This window comes from Periplaneta americana, chromosome 1, assembly GCF_040183065.1.
Source record: "Periplaneta americana isolate PAMFEO1 chromosome 1, P.americana_PAMFEO1_priV1, whole genome shotgun sequence".
NCBI lineage: Eukaryota > Metazoa > Arthropoda > Insecta > Blattodea > Blattidae > Periplaneta > Periplaneta americana.
In genome coordinates this window covers 142,691,650-142,698,164 of record NC_091117.1, presented here as the reverse complement: position 1 = coordinate 142,698,164, position 6,515 = coordinate 142,691,650, and the positions used below count along the sequence as shown (strand labels likewise).

Here is a 6,515-nt window from a genome sequence, read left to right as displayed (position 1 = left end):
TCCTATGCACGGGTCTTCTGACCGTACGTACTGTGTAAAACAAGTCCTACTTTGTAGGTTTCACCCCTCTCACCTATGATTAGATCCAACCACTCTGCAAAAGAACACACAGATTAAAATCAAAATGGCGCAAACAAAACACATTATATAATATATCCTAACCTAAAACAAACATAAAATTGTATAATTGAGTAGATACCATTATCCCTTCGTCAGTTCGCATCACAAACTTCAACAGCTGAAGTTCTAATCTGTCTCGCCTTCAAGAGGAACAATGCAGTCTTTTGTTCGCGTTCTCTATTCTCCATGAGGTCAAGGTAAACAGTGTAGTTAAGCACAGTCATCCTTCAGGGTGTGGTGCGTTCGAAACAAAAAGAATTCATTGTAGTTAGCGTAATTAGCCATTGTTATGTAGAGCAGGCTGTTTGGCTTCTGTATGTAGAGTACTCTGATCTATATCCCACGTCATGCAAAGGTTTCGATGTCACCTTGTCTATAAAAAATAGAACTGTTTATTCTTTCTCTAAATTCTGAAAAAATCTAATTAACATCACCATCACTTTCACTGCAGTTAGTAAGCTACACTTTTAAATCATATTATATAAATGTACTCTTAAAAACACTAATAATATTCTATATACTAGTATAAAAATCGGTATAATACACAAATTATTATTACTAATAATTTTGTGAAACAGAACAACACAAATAACAAATAAATTTGGAATTGTAAAATTTTAATCTATCAGAAGATTTTGTGGAATACAATTTGCATTATTTATACTAGTTACAAGTAATTTTGCTTGTACCAATAAAATACTGGGTGAATAGATTTATAGCGAAACCGCAATGCGGCATCCTGAATCTCAGGCGAATCATTCGTAGGCTCCGACTACACAGAGAGTACATTATTGGTGATATACATACCAACACGAATTATTATGTAAATTATTACTAAATTACAAGGAGTTCAAATGTCATTTACTCACCCAAATTAAGAAAGGAGATGCTTAAATTATCCGTCATATTGGTTCAAATGTATTCCACGCCTGCATTACTCATTACCAGAGCTGCGATTCCTTTAACCAAAACATTGAAAATAGGTTAGTGATGTCTAGACTACAGCTTCAGTCTGACGTATGGAGTTACGAGCGTACACTCGCAACGAGAATACGATATCAAAGGATGTCGTCTCGTGAAGATTTGTTTTCCTTACTCGTGTATCTGAACATTTAATTTCTTACGAGCACAAGCGCTAGTCAGAACGTAGTCTTACGTTGTTAAGAAATATGCTGAAAATAAGAAAATACAACATGCAATAAATATTGGTAAACGAATTTGGCAGTGAATACTTCATGTTAAAACACAAGAAGAAGAACTCTCGTCCACCTCACGGAGTACAAGTACCCAACAAGATTTTTCACCCGACTGCACCTCTTTTTCTGTTGATACAATCAGAATGTATATTGTAATTTATTGTCATAAAAATCAGTGAACCATATACTGGTATTTGTTTTGCATAGAAGTATATCTTATTTATGTATGTCAAACTGTAATTACTAGTTTTTGTTATTCATAGAAGTGTATTGTATTTAGCCTATGTATTTTATTTAATTACTTTTGAAATTATATGAAGTTTACTGTGTTAAATTCCAATGCAAATGTTGCTCAATTATAAAAAATTTAGTACACATGGAAACGTTATTTCATTGACTGCTACATGTTTCATCCAATTGTACCTGTATACACGCGAGCACTGCTTCCGAATGGGATCGTAAAAGTATTCTCTGTCTCTTTCTTTGCTCTACAAACTAGTCGCTGCGTCGTTTACAACACCGCGCAGGTTAAAGGAATCTCAGCACTGCTCATTAAAGTTGCCATTGAGAAATGAAGACGATATTATTCCGAATTGTATTTGTTAGTTCTTTCAGGCATGTAAAATTATTTTTGTATACTTTAACTTTTACATTTTTCAAAGATAGAAGTGACTAGGGTCTGAGCTGGGGGATCGATTGAGGTAGACTTTCCTACTGATAATTCCATCCTGAAATGAAGTTAGTCCATACAGTAGTCGGCTGTATGTGTTGTCGAAAAATACTGTTGGAAAAAGGCAAAAACATTATGCTCCACATTAACTAGCTAAAAATAAAGAAAAATAATTTCCATATACCTCTCGGTGTTAATGTCACAGATGATTATTATATTCAGCGTATTCCGAATCTCACCGGTCCGGTAGCATCAATGACGTCACGTTCCAGCGAAATAAGGAACAAAACTGCTAGAAGGATCGATGGCTGTCGTGGCGACTGTACAAGTTGTTGTCTGTGCTACGCTAGCAAAATTTTGCAAAATTTTCGTACTCCCATCTCGTTCAAAGAAAAGATAGCATAAACAATTTATTTCTTGAACCGGTAGTAATAACGGGTCCGTTGACATGTTCGCTCATAAGCCATTAACATATTGTTTTTACGTTGTGCTCACTACAAACAATACAGCAGAACTAAAGCAGAACACACCGCCATGACACAAGAGTGCACGATGTTATTGGTCTGCTAATTCCCGCCCTATACAAGAACCAATCAGATTCACTGATGGCGGCTGATGGAGACTGCCACCACTTCTGCAAGTTGATGGCACCGGTGCGACACCGGTGGAGCATCAATGACGTCATCGGTGGAATTCGGAACACCGTGATGCCATCGGATTGCTTACCGGTGAGATTCGGAATACGCTCATTGCTAAACTCTATAATAATAACCAGAGACCGGAAATTTGGCAGAATGTCTTTTTAAATGTGTTAAATCTATCTTCATTTTGAAAGTAAGTCTGTAATAATTATAGCCCTACCTTTGTGATTGAAACGTCGCAGTTTTATGTTGCCCGTTTCTGCCTTTGTTAATATAAATGCCTGATTTACAAAGTAAATGCCTTTTTATGCCTTTATTTGATTATTTATCTATTATTTATTTAATTATTATTAGAAATTGCCTACAGATATATTTTAATTTATTTCTGCAACTGCTACAATGAAAGTAACTTCACCGAATGTATATTATTGTCTTTCAGTCAGTTTATATTCTCTTTGCAACAATGAATGCTGCCGTGCGAAAATGTGTAACAGTAGGTAAGCGTTTTAATTATCGCTTGTGTTTATTTGACACGGCAACAATGAGTGAGGGTCTAACATTATTTTTAACGGTTATTTTTCTTTCAGTTTTCATTGCGACGTTGTTGTAGCTATAGTCCCGTCGCTCTAATTTCCGGCAGCCAATCGCGTTGCAGGTCGGCTACATTTAAACGTGTGCGTCTTGTGATTCGCTGAGGAAGACGTTATTCATTTCTTAAGGCTCGATAAATACTTAATATAATCGCCCGCCATTTTGGCTCTTTCGTTGGCGTTCACAGAAAGCACACGAAGACGTTATTTGCCGCTCAATTATTTGCTGAATTACAGTGCGTTTGATTTATTATCATAGGAGCTACGACGTGATAATGTTTAACGGTGTGGCAAATACTCGTAGATCTCTCGTATGGTAGCTCGGCAACGAAAGAACAAAAATGGCGAACGATACTAGCTACCTAGACTTTATAGAGCCTTCAATTCCTAAGACGTAAGCAAAGAGGAGGAGTCAACGCCGGGAATAACTGCGTCGCGACTATAGCACCAAGATGCCGAAATCGAGTGTTCCTTTACGCAGTAAATTTCAAAGTTACGTTAATACTTTTGGATCCGACGTATTTTGTACTGACGGTAAAGTACTTAAGTGCAAAATATTATGTGAACAGTCAGTGAATTACAAAAAGAAATATTTCATATCGCAGCATATCAGTACAACCAAACACAAAAATGCACTTTCCAAGGCTAATGTAGGATTCTATAATTTCCACAAAGGGATTTCGGCAGCAAGAAAAACTTTATATAAGTCGAATGCAAATTGAGACAGTTTTTGGAGAAGTATAGCCTATGAACGAATCTGTGCCTAGCGAGTCAAGTTTACGAAAATGTTACTTAAGCGAATGTTACGATGATACAATGAAAATCATTAAAGATAAAATCAAAAATAAGATGACCTGGATTTCTGTCGACGAGTTACCTGATCCTACGGGTCGCTTCATTGCCAATGTAATTGTTGGCCACTAGAACCTTCAGAAGATGAATCAATGAAACCATTCCTGCTTACAATAGAGTGTCTGGAGAAAGTTAACAATTCAACTATCGCGCAGTTATTCACCAATTCATTACAGTTACTGTGGCCTGAAGAAATTCAATATGAGAACGTGTTACTTTTCATCAGGACGCTGCACCATACATGAAAAAGACTGGAATAATTTTAAAAGTGCTATTTCCAAACATGCTTAGCACACGGCTTTCACAAAGTGTCAGAAGAGATACGATGCTTGTTTCCGGATATCGATAATTTGATTTCCAGTATTAAGAAGATCTTTCTGAAAGCTACATCAAGAATTCTGACATTTAAATCCATTGCACCAAATATATCTCCCCCCCCCCAAACCTATCATAACGAGATGGGGGACATGGGTCTCAGCGACACTTTATTTCGCTTCAAATTTCCTGACTGTAACTGAGGTGGTGAACTCTCTGGAGGATGAAGCATCTTCAATTGTAGCAGCCAAAAAAATTATTTAACCCCTTGCCGCATTCAGGTACAGGTATGGCACATACCGGTTTTATATTCATATAATTTATAATATAAGCATATAATATTTCAAACTGCATACTTGGATAGATATGGCAAACTGTCAAGAATTAGATTTGACCATATGTGACATCAGTTGAGAAAGAAAGAACTATTTAAGTTATTTGAATATTAAACCGGTGCGTGCAAGACTGTCCATGCGGTAAGGGGTTAACTTTCATTGCGGCCGAGTTTCGTTTCCTGCCACAAGTGATCTGCCAGCTTCAAGACAAAGGGCAGCCTTTGACGAAGTCAGTGAAAATTGTGGATGATACAGTGCAATTAATGGACAGTGAACCAGGGAAATGAGGTTCATTAGTTAGGGAAAAGTGTAAAAATGTGTTTTCGAAAAATTGTGAGCTTGATAAACTAAGAAACATTTCAAAAATTCTACAAGGTGACAGTTCTATTGCAGTTGAAATGGATCCTACAATGATGTTATGTTTTAGATTTGCTCCAATAACCTCTGTCGAATTTGAGAAGTTATTTTCTCGTCTGAAATATGTGTTATCTGACAGGAGACTCAACATGACCCCAGACAACTTAAAAAAGCATTTGGTTGTCGTGTGCAACGAATAAGGCATTGCAGTACATAGGCTTTTTAAAAAAAAAATTTTTCATTTTTGTGTCAAGTTTAAAACTTTTGTTTAAAACTTTAAAGTTCTTTAAAATATGACGATCGAGTTATTGAATAGCGTAATCTAGTAAATAAATGGGTCTAGTGCAAGGTTTTTGTAATTGCCTTTTATTGCGTATTTTTTAGCTATTTATAATGCCTTTTTGTCTGCCTATTTGAGCTATTTGATGCCCTTTTGCTTGCGTATTTTAATGATCCATAATGCCTAAACTTCCAGTCTCTGATAATAACATAGGAAATGAGCAAATTATGAATATTTTGGACCCAACACACATATTAATCAATAGGAACACTTGACAGCCACCGGCACCGATAATAACCTCTTCAGGTTTTGATTGTGAAATTCTTCTGTGTTCGTCGTGTCTGAATATTCTCTGTAGTTTGAAGATTTAAAAATAAAAACTCACCATTACAGTATAACACAAACTGTACGAAACTATAACGGTCTACAAACATCTGGCACCACCAACATGTGTTTCGGACGGATCGTTATCAAGTACCACGTATAGCGAGCGTATGGATATATACTAAAGAGAAGTCGAGACCTTGAACGCCCTAATAACGATGGACTAACTGAATAAATTGAATCCGATATGAGACGGCACAGACTGGATGGCGTAAACCATCTAGTACATGATGAGTGATGGGCTTATGACCAATTACAGTAGCCTACTTGCACTATTGCGTGATGTAATTTGCGTGTTTATCAGCATGATGCCAATTCTTCTCTACAAGAACACACGCTATGCATGCTATAATTCAAATTCAAATCCCAGCGGTGACCCCGCCTGATGTGTAATCTACTTTTGGCGTGAGACCTCTATTTCTTCTTTTTTCATTTCATTTATTATATTCCATTAGCAATGAAGGTTTAACATGTAGAACAAGTCAAAATTTTACAATATTACAATTATTACAACTTTTTACATTTTTACAATATTTTACAATTTTTTCAGTTTTACAATTTTGTAATTTTCTACAATTTTTAAAAATGTTTTACAATATTTTGGCGAGATGTAGTGAGATGAGGTGAGGCCCGAGAATTCGCCAAAAGATTGCCCGGCATTTGCCTTATGGTTGGGGAAAACCTCGGAAAAAACCCAACCAGGTAATCAGACCAAAGGGGGTGAAATAAAGTGAGGCCGAGGACTCGCCATAGACCATCCGGCTTCAGTCCAACA

The 6,515-nt window shown here is 36.5% G+C and overlaps 1 long non-coding RNA gene across 1 annotated transcript; it reads right to left on the bottom strand.

Moving 5' to 3' along the window:
* Window positions 1–205: 205 nt before the first annotated feature.
* Window positions 206–5,892, bottom strand: LOC138709269 (uncharacterized). The gene is made up of 3 exons (XR_011334898.1): window positions 5,742–5,892; window positions 990–1,079; window positions 206–345 (listed from the first exon to the last, which is right to left on the bottom strand). It is a non-coding gene; the product is annotated as an uncharacterized lncRNA (long non-coding RNA).
* Window positions 5,893–6,515: the final 623 nt, after the last annotated feature.